We start from the raw sequence: 15,697 nt of genomic DNA, 5'->3' as shown, positions 1-15,697 counted from the left end.
GGCACTAAACCTGCAGAAAATAGTTCTTCTCAGGTTTCTCTATGTTTACATTTTCACACTTTGCACTATTTTCTTACACTTTATGAAGCATTTCTTACATATTCCTTATTTTTAAGAGATTATTGTTAAGTGTTTAATATGATTTTACTATTTTGTTGACATTGTTTGTTTTCCATGCTTGTGTTGACATTTCCTTTCTGCCTTGATAGCTGAGGGATTATAATCAGAGGAAGTCACATTTACAAAAAAAAATAAAAAATATTGCTCCTGATTTTCCATAGGTCAAAAAAAATTCCAATAATTATCAATATCGACCGATATAATCATAATATTTAAATAATTACTGAATAGCAAAAATTCCTTTCCATAGTGAAATAAGAATAAGAGGGCAAATTAATGTTACACAGACGTTATTTCCTGGCACTAAACCTGCAGAAAATAGTTCTTCTCAGGTTTCTATGTTTACATTTTCACACTTTGCACTATTTTCTTACAATTTATGAAGCATTCCTTATTTTTGCACCTTCAATTTCAGAACTAATTGTTAAGTGTTTAATGTGATTTTACTATTTTGTTGACATTGTTTTCCATGCTTGTGTTGACGTTTCCTTTCTGCCTCGATATCCGAGGGCATTATAATCTGAGAAATTAACATTTGAAATAAATTATAAAACATTTCTTCTGCTTCTTATTTCAACAGTTCATAAAAAATATCAATAATTATCGATATGGACCGATAGAAAACACTGGTATCGCAATACGGGTGTCAGCCAGCCCTTATCACAGTATATCATAGCAATCCCTTGACACATTGGAAGTCTGCCTCCAAAAGCCCACATTGAGCGGCACAGGACCGATGCCTTTCAGGAACGTAGGAAATATCAAACCTGAGAAACTTCCCAGGTACAACCTGGAGAGCATTCCAGTTGAAAGTAAAAAAAAAAAAAAGGTAAGTCCAGTCCACCAATAAAAATATAGACGTATTGTTCTTATGCAATAAAACATGTTGAAGTCACCAAAATGTGAAACTATTAACTTTGTTCAAAGGCGTCAAAAGAAGAAGTGAGAACAAAATATTTTTACCTTGGTTTTCCTCCATTTGTGGTTGTCGAGGTTCGTATGCCCTTTGTCTCAAACGCTCATTGTTGTGACCCCAAGATGCAGAGGCAGTAGGCAAAATTGTAGGGGCGAAAAAACGATCATTAAAACATCACGAAACAACATGCTAATTTCAATACTCTACAACACAAATATGTTGAAACAACATACTTTTTGACAACGTTTATTCAATGTTGGGTTCTGATGTTGATTTAACCATTGAAATGTGGTCATTTCCCAACCAATATTCTACAACACAAATACAACGTTGAAACAACATGCTTTTTGACAACGTTGAATCAATGTTGGCTTTGACGTTGATTTAACATTGAAATTTGGTGATTTCCCAATACAAATGCAACGTTGAAACAACATACTTTTTGACAACGTTTAATCAACGTCGGGCTCTGACGTTGATTTATCATTGAAATTTGGTCATTTTCCAACCAATATTCTACAACAAAAATACGTTGAAACAACATACTTATTGACAACGTTGAATCAATGTTGGGTTTGACGTTGATTTAACATTGAAATGTGGTCATTTCCCAACACAAATACAACGTTGAAACAACATGCTTTTTGACAACTTTTAATCAATGTTGGGTTCTGACGTTGATTTAACATTGAAATTTGGTCATTTCCCAACCAATATTCTACAACACAAATACAACGTTGAAACAACATGCTTTTTGACAACTTTTAATCAATGTTGGGTTCTGACGTTGATTTAACATTGAAATTTGGTCATTTCCCAACCAATATTCTACAACACAAATACAACGTTGAAACAACATGCTTTTTGACAACTTTTAATCAATGTTGGGTTCTGACGTTGATTTAACATTGAAATTTGGTCATTTCCCAATACAAATACAACGTTGAAACAACATGCTTTTTGACAACTTTTAATCAATGTCGGGTTCTGACGTTGATTTAACATTGACATTTGGTCATTTCCCAACCAATATTCTACAACACAAATACAACGTTGAAACAACATACTTGTTGACAACGTTGAATCAATGTTGGGTTTGATGTTGATTTAACATTGAAATTTGGTCATTTCCCAATACAAATACAACGTTGAAACAACATGCTTTTTGACAACGTTGAATCAATGTCAGGTTCTGACGTTGATTTGACCATTGAAATTTGGTCATTTTTCAACCAATACTCTACAACACAAATATGTTGAAACAACATACTTATTGACAACGTTGAATCAATGTTGGGTTTGACGTTGATTTAACATTGAAATTTGGTCATTTCCCAACCAATATTCTACAACACAAATACAACGTTGAAACAACATGCTTTTTGACAACTTTTAATCAATGTTGGGTTCTGACGTTGATTTAACATTGAAATTTGGTCATTTCCCAACCAATATTCTACAACACAAATACAACGTTGAAACAACATGCTTTTTGACAACTTTTAATCAATGTTGGGTTCTGACGTTGATTTAACATTGAAATTTGGTCATTTCCCAATACAAATACAACGTTGAAACAACATGCTTTTTGACAACTTTTAATCAATGTCGGGTTCTGACGTTGATTTAACATTGACATTTGGTCATTTCCCAACCAATATTCTACAACACAAATACAACGTTGAAACAACATACTTGTTGACAACGTTGAATCAATGTTGGGTTTGATGTTGATTTAACATTGAAATTTGGTCATTTCCCAATACAAATACAACGTTGAAACAACATGCTTTTTGACAACGTTGAATCAATGTCAGGTTCTGACGTTGATTTGACCATTGAAATTTGGTCATTTTTCAACCAATACTCTACAACACAAATATGTTGAAACAACATACTTATTGACAACGTTGAATCAATGTTGGGTTTGACGTTGATTTAACATTGAAATTTGGTCATTTCCCAACACAAATACAACGTTGAAACAACATGCTTTTTGACAACGTCTAATCAACGTCGGGTTGTGACGTTGATTTATCATTGAAATTTGGTCATTTTCCAACCAATATTCTACAATACAAATACAACGTTGAAACAACATGCTTTTTGACAACTTTTAATCAATGTCGGGTTCTGACGTTGATTTATCATTGAAATTTGGTCATTTCCCAACCAACAACGTGGATCCAACGTTAGACGTCAACGTTACAAACACAACTGTTTTGCAAGGTTGTTTCAAAGTCCCTTTTAAAGGACGTAGACGTATAATCAGCGTTGTATCAACGTCTTGTGCCTGCTGGCCTGTAACCGGTTTATTGTCTGTCTGTTCTGAGATGCTTGTACTTAAATTAATTTTGTTGTGCAAAGACAATAAAGTCATTTTCTATCCTATCAATGAAGTTAAATGAGCATTTCTAGCCGTGGCGGCGTGAAAGTGAGAGTTAGCCGTGTTAGCGTTAGCATCATCCTCATGCCAAACAGATGGTTTTCACAAGACTGTTTGCTGTGGGGACGCTGATCCTTCCCGGGGGAACGCCGTGTCAACAGCAACACCCGTGTGTGTGTGTGTGTGTGTTTTCCCAGGTAATCCTTGCGGCGGAGAAGCCCCCCCCCCCCCCCCCCCCCCCCCGCCCGCGCTGTGGTATTTGCCCAGGCTGAGATTTGGCGGGAGATGTGCTAAATCTCAGCTTGATTTGCGATGTTAAGCGAGGCTTAGCTAGCGCCGTCCGGCCCGACGAAGGAGAGCCTGTTGAGAGTTAGCCGCGCACTTGTAAATACGTGCTAACACTTTGCCGGCTAATCCTCCTCGCACAAAGACTCGCCAGAGATTACGCGGCGCTCGTCTGACAGAGAGAATCCTCCGGCACAATCAAATTCCTACGGCTGCCGAGATTTGGAGAGGGCGCGCCTTCCGCCGGCCCCGGCTCGCCGCCACCGCCAGGGACCCGCCGCTCGCCAAGGAAATGCGGCGAGAAGCGCATTAAAGACAGCCCGTGTCCGTGCGCGGGATAACACGGAGATACTTTTATTTTTTTCACGCTCTGGAGTCAAGAGAATCGATGGCTTGAAGGAAAACAAACATGCAAAAGCAACAGGTGGCGCTAGAGGCCTCCTAGCTTAGCCGCTGTGCTGCTTAAAGCTGAACATAAATACAAAAAAACTACTAAAATGTAAAAATAAATATTAGTAGATTTTACTGTAAAAAAAACTGGCAGCTCAATTACCAGAATTTTATTGTAAAAATAATAATAGTGGTACCGTTTTTAGGTTTACAGTAATGCACTGTGAAAACAGCAAACATAGATGTGATGGGGGAAACAAAAAAAACAGTTAATGGCTAAGAGTCACTGCCCTGCAATAAAATAAAACCAATAAATACAACTAATACAATGTAAAAAATAAAATAAAAAATAAAGTCAATAGATTTTACCGTAAAAAAATTAAAATCAGTCGTTTTACAGTAAAAAAAAGACCAAAAAAGATTTTACTGTAAAAAACTGGCAGCTCAATTACCAGAATTTTACTGTAAAAATAATAATAGTGGTACCGTTTTTAGGTTTACAGTAATGCACTGTGAAAACAGCAACCATACTTGTGATGGGGGAAACAAACAAAAAAAACAGTTAGAGTCACTGTCCTGCAATAAAATAAAACAAATAAATTCAACTAATACAATGTAAAAAAAATAAAATTAAAAAAATAACAAGTCGATAGATTTTACTGTAAAAAAAACACTTTTACGGTAAAAAAAAAAAAATCTGTCGTTTTTACTGTAAAAAAAGACAAAAAAAGATTTTACTGTAAGAAACTGGCAGCTCAATCACCAGAATTTTACTGTAAAAATAATAATAGTGGTACCGTTTTTAGGTATACAGTAATGCACTGTGAAAACGACAACCATCGATTTGATGGGGAAAACAAAACAAAAAAATTGTTAAAGGCTAAGAGTCACTGCCCTGCAATAAAATAAAACAAATAAATACAACTAATACAATGTAAAAAAAAAAAAAAGTCGATAGATTTTACTGTAAAAAAATACTTTTATGCTAAAAAAAATAAATAAATAAAATCTGTCGTTTTTACCATAAAAAGACAAAAAAGATTTTACTGTAAAAAACAAATGAATTGTTAAAGGCTAAGAGTCACTGCCCTGCAATAAAATAAAACAAGTAAATACAATTAATACAATATTTTTAAAAAAAAAAGAAAATTCGATAGATTTTACTGTAAAAGAAAAAAAACTTTTAGGGTTAAAAAAACATTTAAAATGTTGTTTTTATCGTAAAAAACAAAACAAAAAGATTTTACTGTAAAAAACTGGCAGCTCAGTTACCAGAATTTTACTGTAAAAATAATAATAGTGGTACCGTTTTTAGGTTTACAGTAATGCACCGTGAAAACAGCAAACATAATTGTGATGGGGGAAACAAACAAAAAAACCAGTTAATGGTTAAGAGTCACTGTCCTGCAATAAAATAAAACAAATAAATTCAACTAAAACAATGTAAAAAAAATAAAATAAAAAAAATAAAAAGTCGATAGATTTTACTGTAAAAAAACACTTTTACGGTAAAAAAAAAAAAAATCTGTCGTTTTTACTGTAAAAAAGACAAAAAAAGATTTTACTGTAAGAAACTGGCAGCTCAATCACCAGAATTTTACTGTAAAAATAATAATAGTGGTACCGTTTTTAGGTATACAGTAATGCACTGTGAAAACGACAACCATAGATTTGATGGGGAAAACAAAACAAAAAAACTGTTAAAGGCTAAGAGTCACTGCCCTGCAATAAAATAAAACAAATAAATACAACTAATACAATGTAAAAAAAAAAAAGTCGATAGATTTTACTATAAAAAAAATACTTTTACGCTAAAAAAAATAAATAAAAAAAATCTGTCGTTTTTACCATAAAAAGACAAAAAAGATTTTACTGTAAAAAACTGGCAGATCAATCAACTACATGACATATATACTTACATCATGTATATATTACATGTTATTATGAATGTTACTACATGACATATATACTTACATCATGTATATATTACATGTTATTATGAATGTTACTACATGACATATATACTTACATCATGTATACATTACATGTTATTATGAATGTTACTACATGACATATATACTTACATCATGTATATATTACATGTTATTATGAATGTTACTACATGACATGTATACTTACATCGTGTATATATTACATGTTATTATGAATGTCACTACATGACATATATACTTACATCATGTATATATTACATGTTATTATGAATGTTACTACATGACATATACACTTACATCATGTATATATTACATGCTATTATGAATGTTACTACATGACATATATACTTACATCATGTATATATTACATGTTATTATGAATGTTACTACACTTACAGTGTTTATATAAAATGTTAATGGAAGTTTTTTTTAGAGTGCTTTGTAGGCGAAATAGAGCCTTCGTTGTTTGCTGACTTTTGCTAGTGTTTATTTACCATTTAGAATGCCTTAAAAACAAACCAAAAACCTACTTTTTTTTGGGGCTAAGTATGTTTAACGGGCAAGGAATTGGACTTGGTAGACTGCGAGAAACAAAGAACCCATTTGTTATGCCCGAGGAAGGCCCCCACTCCTCCCCCCTAGTGAAAGTGAAAGTGAAAGTTGATCATTGAGAAGTGGGAGAGAGACTGCGGGCTTATGTTTAATACACTTTAACTGATATTTAATATTTCTCTCCCCTTCTTCTCCCTTTGTCTGCGTGAAAACACTTCAAAAAGAATTCTAATAAAGTGGAAATTAAAAGGAGCGTCGGAAAGAGAGGCCTCTAATCCCGCTATCTCTTAATAACTCAAAGTCTCTTTTATTTTGCGAATAAAAAGCGGAATTAATCTGGCACTGTGAAGCCGTCCTCTCTTCTCGCTGTTGAAATAAATCCCCGCTCGTACATTGCTCGCCAAGCTCCCGCCTCCTGCCTCTTTTATTCCCTTTCTCTCGCCTCCTGCCCAGGGAGCGAGCGGCGAGGGGGGAGCGGGGCCGCCGGAGAGCCGCTATCTCCGCTTAGCACTTAGCCAGGGCCGCTAAAAGGTAGCCTCATGGAACTTTAGGCACGTATTGGAGAAGGCATTGTGGGAGCCTTTTCACGTCTTTAGTCTGTGTCGGGGGGGGGCGGCTCCTGGGGACACCCCTGGAAGTGGGAAGTGAAGAAAAGTCTTTGATGCTGGACCCAATCTGGTTCTTCCACAGTAGAGAGGAAATAATAGAATAATGACCGCATTTTCTAGACTAAAGAGCGCACCGGTATATAAGACGCACCCACTTAAAAAAATATACAAACATATATATATATATATATATAATAAAACATTGAGCTTGATTTCGCCCTCTTGTGGTCTGTGCCGTCTACTCTCCTCCTGAACATAACAGTGACGTTGATTTGACCATTGAAATTTGGTAATTTCCCAACCGATATTTCCCAACTCAAATTCAACGTTGAAACAACATGCTCTATGACGACATTTAATCAATGTCAGGTTGTGACGTTTACCGTGAAAAAGGAAAAAAAAAGTGACAAAACTGGCAGCTCAGTCAGTTTAACATAAAAATAACAGTGATAGTTTTTCTTCTTCTCATTTACAGTAAAAACAACCATAGATTTAAAACTTTAAAAAAAAATGAGAACAAAGTCGCCAAAATTTTTCTGTAAAAATAATAATTTTTATAATAATATTTTCGATAATAATAAAAAAAAATCTAAATATTAGCCGCACTGGACTATAAGCCGCAGATATATACGTTGTTAAATGAGTTATTTACACAAATATTTCATAATAAAATGAAAATGAAATGAAATGAAATGAAATAAAACAAATAAATACAACTAAAACAATCCAAATAAAAAGCCAATGGATTTTACTGTGAAAAAACTTTTTTTTTTTACGGTAAAAAAAAAAAAAAGTCAGTAGATTTTACAGCAAAAAAGAAAAAAAACTGAAAAAACTGGCAGCTCAGTCAGTTTAACATAAAAATAACAGGGATCGTTTTTTGTTTTTTTCATTTGCAGTAAAAACAACCATAATCGTCTAATACAGTGGTCCCCAACCTTTTTGGAGCTGCGGACCGGTCAACGCTTGATAATTTGTCCCACGGACCGGTGGGGGAGGGGAGGGGGGGGGGTGTATTTAAAAAAAAAAATATTTTTTTTTTTTTTTTATTTTTTTTTTTTACATAAATAAATACAATCATGTGTGCTTACGGACGGTATCCCTGCAGGCTGTATTGATCTATATTGATATAGAATGTATATATTGTGTTTTTTATGTTGATTTCATTAAAAAAAAAAAAAAAAAAAAATTTTTTTTTTTTTTTTTTAAATTCTTGTGCGGCCCGGTACCGGGCCGCGGCCCGGTGGTTGGGGACCACTGGTCTAATATATACAACCGTAGATGATGGGAAAAAACTAAACAAAAAACAGTTAAAGGCTAAGAGTCACTGCCCTGCTACGAAATAAAAGAAATAAATACAACTACAAAAATAACATAAAAAGCCAATGAATTTTACTGTGAAAAAACTTTTTTTTTTACGGTAAAAAAAAAAAAGTCAGTAGATTTTACAGTAAAAAAGAAAAAAAGAAAAAAGTGAAAAAACTGGCAGCTCAGTCAGTTTAACATAAACATAACAGTGATCGTTTTGTTTGGTTTTCATTTGCAGTAAAAACAACCATAGATTTTACAATTTGAAAAAAATGACAGCAAAGTCGCCCAATATTTACTGTAAAAATTATAATTTTCATAATAATTTTTTTAATAATAAAAAATCCATATATTAGCCATACCGTCTAATATATGGATAATTAAATGATGGAATTATGACCGCATTTTCTAGACTATAGAACGCACCGGTATATAAGACGCACCCACTAAATAAATAAAAAAGAAATACAAATCCATATATTAGCCGCAAAACCAATCATGGTGGTACCGTTTTTATGTTTACAGTAATGCACTGTGAAAGCAACAATCGTAGATTTGATGGGAAAAAACTAAACAAAAAACAGTTAATGGCTAAGAGTCACTGCCCTGCTACGAAATAAAACAAATAAATACAACTACAAAAATAAAATAAAAAGCCAATGGATTTTACTATGAAAAGAAAATGTTTTTTACTGTAAAAAAAAAAGTATATTTTTTGTATATATAAAAACAATTCAGTATGTGTGTATATATATATATATATATATATATATATATATATATATATATATATATATATATATATATATCTACTGATATTTTTTTTCAGTAAAATATATATATATGTACATATATATACATATATATTTTACTGTAAAAAAAAAAAAAAAAATATATATATATATATATATATATATATATATATATATATATATATATATATATATATATATATATATATATATATTTACTGAATTGTTTTTATATATATAAAAAAAAAATATATACATATATATATATATATATATATATATATATATATATATATATATATATATATATATATATATATATATATATATATATATGTACATATATATACATATATATATTTTACTGTAAAAAAAAAATATATATATATATATATATATAAATTTACGGAATTGTTTTTATATATATAAAAAAATATATATACATATATATATATATATATATATATATATATATATATATATATATATATATATATATATATATATATATATATATATATATATATATATATATATATATATATGTATTTAATAAAACATTGAGCTTAACTACACCCTCTTGTGGTCTGTGCCGTTTACTCTCCTCCTGAACATAACAGAGACGTTGATTTGACCATTGAAATTTGGTCATTTCCCAACCAAATATTCTACAACTCAAATTCAACGTTGAAACAACATCCTTTTTGACGACAATTAATCAATGTTGGGTCGTGACGTTGATTTGACCATTGAAATTTGGTCATTTCCCGACCAATATTCCACAACAATATCTTGTTCCTGCTGGGTTATATCCCAGCATGTTTACCTTTTGTCAACATTTGCACCTTTTGTGCTTATTGGAGGACATTTAGAAGCCCGTATTATCCGATATTTATGCTGTTATTGGACCGATATACGATATCAATATCGAATCCAGACGCTCCATTGTAGGTTCCCCGAGAGCGCAGTTGTCTTCTTCAGCTACTGACCCCTGCAGGACTTAAATGGAACCATGTAAAGATAAATATTGTTTGAGTCCTCCAAGATCCTGGATCAGCCTCAAGATTTACGGCCTTGACCCGGCGCGGGCGGCTTCAGCTGGAAGACAAACAACCAGGTCCGCCCGGCTCAACCCGCCGTCTATCGGCGTCTGGCGAGAGGCGGAGCCTTGAACCCGGGCGCCGCACCCTCCCGCTCTGCGTGGATGTTGTGAGGCTGCGGGAAATGAGATTGACACGGCCGGTCCGGGGGCCAAAGTGTTTTTCTACAAAACGCGGCGTGATTTCTTTTTTTCTTTTTTTCTTTTTTCTCCCCGCTCCGACATTGGTCCTCGCTGGAGAGGGAAAAGAGTTTATTTTATGTTATCAAATGATGAAGAAATATATATATCAAGAGGGAATAGAGGAGGCCCGGAGGGAGAGTGTTCAAGGAAGGTGCGACTCGAGTTCCGCCCCGAAGGCAGGAAAGTCATTTTCACGGCGGCGTGTGTCTATTTTTATTTATACACTTCCCGCGCTCTGTTTCTCCGTGCGTACTGTTTGGAGGGCTGTCATCACCGCGGGGGGGCCGCATTAGCATTAGCATCAGCATCAGCGTGTGACTGCAGGCGCTGCTGAGCAATGATACTTCATTCCATTATCGGCCCCTCCTCCTCGCCCTCCACCCCCGCGCCGTCTGGAGGACGCGCGCAATTACACCGCACACCCCACGCCGTCTCGGGCCTATCGCGGGCCCCACATCTCCAGCCACGCTGGCACGCGGCGCGGGACGGGGCGAGGGGTATTTCCTCAAGGGAGGGGGGAGGGAGGGTTCCTGGCATGTAATTGTCCTGGCGAGCACTCAATAGCACCTTAAAGCGAGCAGGCAATCTACAAAGCGGCGGCGTGGAGGAGGAAGCCCCCCGCGGCTAGCGAGACCCTAATAGGAACTTCTTTCTGCCGCAGATAAATGGAGGGAAAAGTTCCTTTTATTTATCAGCTGGCTGCTGTTTGGGACTCGGGCGATCAGAGCGCCGCCGCCGCCGCTATTTATCCCGCCAAAAAGGATTGGTCCGACACGGGGCTGAGGGGGCGCCGGGAGGGGGAGGGGCTTGTCGGGGAAACTGGCAGAAAACAGAAGGTCAACGTGTTTATCTTTGGGATTTTTGTTCATTTTCTTCTTCTTCTTCTTCTTCTGCACTCACCTTCCAAACTCAAGGCCTGAGGGCCACTTCTGGCCACTACATCATTTAATGTGGCCTGCCACATCAATTTATGTGGCCTGCCACGTCATTCAAGGATACCCCCCCCCCCTCCCCCACTTAATTTAAGGTAGCCCAGCCACATCAATTAAAATAACCCGCAACATCATCTAAGGTGGCCCGTCACACCAATTAAAGTGGCCCGCCACTTCATTCAATGATACCCCCCCGCGTCATTTAAAGTGGCCCAACACACCGATTGATGTGGCCCGCCACATAATTTAATTTGGCCTGCCACATCATCTAAATTGGCCTGCCACTTCAATTTGTGTGGCCCGCCACTTCATTCAATGATACACCCTGCTTCATTTAATGTGGCCTGGCCACATCGATTAAAATAACCCGCCAAGTCATTTAAAATGGCCCAACACACCAGTTAAAGTGGCCCGCCACATCATTATAGTGGGCTCCCACACAATTTTTAAAGTTGCCCGCCACATCATTTAAAATGGCCTGCCACTTCAATTTAAGTGGCCCGCCACGTCATTCAATGATAGCCCCCCCCCCCACTTCATTTAAGGTAGCCCAGCCACATCAATTAAAATAACCCGCCACGTCACACACCAATTAAAGTGGCCCGCCACGTCATTATAGTGGGCCCCCACATAATTTAAAGTGACCCAGCACATCATTTAAAATGGCCCGCCACATCATTTAAGGTGGCCCGCCACGTCAATTTATGTGGCCCGCCACTTCAATCAATGATACCCCCCCACGTCATTTAAAGTGGCCCAACACACCGATTGATCATTATAGTGGGCCCCCGCATAATTTAATTTGGCCTGCCACGTCATCTAAATTGGCCTGCCACATCAATTTGTGTGGCCTGCTACATCAATTTGTGTGGCCCGCCACTTCATTCAATGTTACACCCTGCTTCATTTAAAGTGGCCTGGCCACATCGATTAAAATAACCCGCCACATCATTTAAAATGGCCCAACACACCAGTTAAAGTGGCCCGACACATCATTATAGTGGGCCCCTGCATAATTTAATTTGGCCTGCCACATCATTTAAAATTGCCCGCCACATCATTATAGTGGGTCAACGTGTTTATCTTTGGAATTTTTGTTCATTTTCTTCTTCTTCTTCTGCACTCACCTTCCAAACTCAAGGCCTGAGGGCCACTTCTGGCCACTACATCATTTAATGTGGCCTGCCACTTCAATTTATGTGACCTGCCACATCATTCAAGGATACCCCCCCCCCCTCCCCCACATAATTTAAGGTAGCCCAGCCACATCAATTAAAATAACCCGCCACATCATCTAAGGTGACCCATCACAGCAATTAAAGTGGCCCGCCACTTCATTCAATGATACCCCCCCACGTCATTTAAAGTGGCCCAACACACCGATTGATGTGGCCCGCCACGTCATAATAGTGGGCCCCCCGCATAATTTAATTTGGCCTGCCACTTCATCTAAATTGGCCTGACACATCAATTTGTGTGGCCCGCCACTTCATTCAATGATACACTCTGCTTCATTTAAAGTGGCCTGGCCACATCGATTAAAATAACCCGCCACGTCATTTAAAATGGCCCAACACACCAGTTAAGGTGGCCCGCCACATCACTATAGTGGGCTCCCACATAATTTTTTTAAGTTGCCCGCCACATCATTTAAAATGGCCTGCCACTTCAATTTAAGTGGCCCGCCACGTCATTCAATGATACCCCCCCCCCTCCCCCACTTCATTTAATGTAGCCCGGCCACATAAATTAAAATAACCCGCCACGTCACACACCAATTAAAGTGGCCCGCCACATCATTATAGTGGGCCCCCACATAATTTAAAGTGACCCACCACATCATTTAAAATGGCCCGCCACATCATTATAGTGGGCCCCCACATAATTTAAAGTGACCCACCACATCATTTAAAATGGCCCGCCACATCATTTAAGGTGGCCCGCCACATCAATTTATGTGGCCCGCCACTTCAATCAATGATACCCCCCCACGTCATTTAAATTGGCCCAACACACCGATTGAAGTGGCCCGCCACATCATTATAGTGGGCCCCCCACATAATTTAATTTGGCCTGCCACATCATTTAAATTGGCCTGCCACATCAATTAAAATAACCCGCCACATCATTTAAAATGGCCCAACACACCAGTTAAAGTGGCCCGCCACGTCATTATAGTGGGCTCCCACACAATTTTTAAAGTTGCCCGCCACATCATTTAAAATGGCCTGCCACCTCAATTTAAGTGGCCCGCCACGTCATTCAATGATACCCCCCTCCCCCCCACCCCCACTTCATTTAATGTAGCCCGGCCACATAAATTAAAATAACCCGCCACGTCACACACCAATTAAAGTGACCCACCACATCATTTAAAATGGCCTGCCACATCATTTAATGTGGCCCGCCACATCAATTTATGTGGCCCGCCACTTCAATCAATGATACCCCCCCACGTCATTTAAAGTGGCCCAACACACCGATTGATGTGGCCCGTCACATCATTATAGTGCGCCCCCCACATAATTTAATTTGGCCTGCCACATCAATTGTGTGGCCCGCCACTTCATTCAATGATACACCCTGCTTCATTTAAAGTGGCCTGGCCACATCGATTAAAATAACCCGCCACGTCATTTAAAATGGCCCAACACACCAGTTAAAGTGGCCCGCCACATCATTATAGTGGGCTCCCACACAATTTTTAAAGTTGCCCGCCACATCATTTAAAATGGCCTGTCACTTCATTTTAAGTGGCCCGCCATGTCATTCAATGATACCCCCCCCACTTCATTTAATGTAGCCCGGCCACGTAAATTAAAATAACCCGCCACGTCACACACCAATTAAATTGGCCCGCCACATCATTATAGTGGGCCCCAACATAATTTAAAGTGACCCACCACATCATTTAAAATGGCCCGCCACATCATTTAAGGTGGCCCGCCACATCAATTTATGTGGCCCGCCACTTCAATCAATGATACCCCCCCACGTCATTTAAAGTGGCCCAACACACCGATTGAAGTGGCCCGCCACGTCATTATAGTGGGCCCACCACATAATTTAATTTGGCCTGCCACTTCATCTAAATTGGCCTGCCACATCAATTGTGTGGCCCGCCACTTCATTCAATGATACACCCTGCTTCATTTAAAGTGGCCTGGCCACATCGATTAAAATAACCCGCCACATCATTTAAAATGGCCCAACACACCAGTTAAAGTGGCCCGCCACATCATTATAGTGGGCTCCCACACAATTTTTAAAGTTGCCCGCCACATCATTTAAAATGCCAATTCAATTTAAGTGGCCCGCCATGTCATTCAATGATACCCCCTCCCCCACTTCATTTAATGTAGCCCGGCCACTTAAATTAAAATAACCCGCCACGTCACACACCAATTAATGTGGCCCGCCACGTCATTATAGTGGGCCCCCACATAATTTAAAGTGACCCATCACATCATTTAAAATGGCCCGCCACATCATTTAAGGTGGCCCGCCACATCAATTTATGTGGCCCACCACTTCAATCAATGATAGCCCCCCACATCATTTAAAGTGGCCCAACACACCGATTGAAGTGGCCCGCCACATCATTATAGTGGGCCCCCGCATAATTTAATTTGGCCTGCCACATCATCTAAATTGGCCTGCCACATCAATTTGTGTGGCCTGCTACATCAATTTGTGTGGCCCGCCACTTCATTCAATGATACACCCTGCTTCATTTAAAGTGGCACGGCCACATCGATTAAAATAACCCGCCACATCATTTAAAATAGCCCAACACACCAGTTAAAGTGGACCGGCACATCATTATAGCGGGCTCCCACATAATTTTTAAAGTTGCCCGCCACATCATTTAAAATGGCCTGCCACTTCAATTTAATTGGCCCGCCACGTCATTCAATGATCCCCCCCCCCCACCCCCCCCCCCCCCACTTCATTTAATGTAGCCCGGCCACGGTAAATTAAAATAACCCGCCACATCACACACTATTTAAGTGGCCCGCCACATCATTTAAAATGGCCCGCCACATCATTTAAGGTGGCCCGCCACATCAATTTATGTGGCGTCATTTATCATTTATTATAGTGGGCCCCCACATAATTTAAAGTGACCCACCACATCATTTAAAATGGCCCGCCACATCATTTAATGTGGCCCGCCACATCAATTTATGTGGCCCGCCACTTCAATCAATGAT

The sequence above is a fragment of the Entelurus aequoreus genome, linkage group LG27 (assembly GCF_033978785.1).
Source record: "Entelurus aequoreus isolate RoL-2023_Sb linkage group LG27, RoL_Eaeq_v1.1, whole genome shotgun sequence".
Classification (NCBI taxonomy): Eukaryota; Metazoa; Chordata; class Actinopteri; order Syngnathiformes; family Syngnathidae; genus Entelurus; species Entelurus aequoreus.
The sequence above is the reverse complement of the archived record's forward strand: the minus strand, read 5'-3'. Positions refer to the sequence as shown.